The sequence below is a fragment of the Pyrgilauda ruficollis genome, unplaced genomic scaffold (assembly GCF_017590135.1).
Source record: "Pyrgilauda ruficollis isolate IOZ18807 unplaced genomic scaffold, ASM1759013v1 scaffold116, whole genome shotgun sequence".
Taxonomy (NCBI): domain Eukaryota; kingdom Metazoa; phylum Chordata; class Aves; order Passeriformes; family Passeridae; genus Pyrgilauda; species Pyrgilauda ruficollis.
The window spans coordinates 567,313-568,863 of record NW_024509877.1 but is presented as its reverse complement, the minus strand read 5'-3'; positions in this window follow the sequence as shown (position 1 = coordinate 568,863).

Below are 1,551 nucleotides of genomic sequence, written 5' to 3'. Positions count from 1 at the left end.
CTGGAGGAGAAAAAAGAGTTAAAATATACAATAATGAATTTTTTTGTTCGTTCTGAGGATGTATTTTTTCTATTTAATTTAGCAAGGGTGTTCTGGTTCTAATCAAGACTTGGGTTCAAAATATTTTACCTCCTCTTCTATTTCAGCTGATAGTGAGTGGTAAGCCAGAGTCCAGAGGTAACTACTGTACCCCTGAGAGGCCCTGTGGGAGTGCTCCAAAGGCACCTGTGACGCCAGAGCCATGCTGAACGGCAAATAAAACAAGGCACTCCACATCCCTTGCTGATGGTTTGGCTCCCGACCATTTGGCCACCATGACCTGCTCACCAAGGCTGCCTGCAGACCCCCCATTGGCAGCTGGTTCACGCAACATCCTCTCTGTGGGTACCCAGGACAGCGTTTAGGAAGAACTATTTCATACCCTGGTACCTCCACAACACTCATTCCAGATACCTTTATCTACTGCCAGCTATCAACAGCCAACCCTAGTGTGAGTAAGCATCTTTCTTAGCATCAGTTTGCAACCTGGAACATTCCCTTTTACTATTTACTACATCTATTTACTATATGTACTTACGGAGTAAGTATGTGCACTTGCAGAGTTTGCATACTGGAGCATATCCTTCTACTATTTACTACACATGCTTATCTCAGTGCAACAGTGATGCTGAAGCACAGCTTGTTTATCAGTTGCAGGTTGTGGATCCAACAGCTTGGTCTGCATTTGCTCTCATGATTTATGGGACAATGCCAATTCAAAATCACAAGTCATAAACAGACATATTTACTTGCAGTTGCTAATAGCACTGTAGATAGAAATAAAGAACTTTTTAAAGCTCATTCATTTCTCTGCACTTAAATTCTCCATTTTTACTTTGTTCTTTATTACTTCTTTCAGTCTAAGCAATGGAAATGTAAAAAGGTGTCCAAAGCCTTTTTATACTTATCTGCTTAAAAACAACTTTAACAGGATTTATTTTTAGTTGCAAAGTACTCCTGAGGGCGTCAAGTCCGGTAAAAATCTTCCTTCAGTAACATGTAAATGTTTTCTGGATTTTGTCAGCTGTTTGAGATAAATGCGACCCGCCGATGGTCCTCACCAGCAGAATGCTGCGAGTGGCTTCCATTTGGACCAGGAAGGAAAATCATCTGCTGGCGCCGCTCTCTGTGAGCCACGCTCCTGTGTTAAAGGCACGGCTGAACGCGGTTTTACTACTTTTGATAGGAACAAGTGCAGTTCTCAGCCTCCCGGCTTTTTACTGATGCTTTCCCCAACGAGCCACGTTGATGTGCCGCCGATAAGAGGCGTCCAGCTGCCAAAACGCCGCCTGCCTTTCAGCATGCCCAACTTTCGCTTCCCATCCCTGAGCTCCCTCTCCCCGCCGGCTGCCGTGGGACGCGCGGCCGCAGGAGCGGGGCACCGCAGCCTCGGGTCCCGCACGGACACGGCGGGCAGGGACCGCGCTTCCCCCGCGCAGCGAGGGGCCCGCGGGCGCTTCTCCCCGCGCAGCCGCTCGGCTCCGTGGCTGCGCACACGGCGCCGGGAGAGCC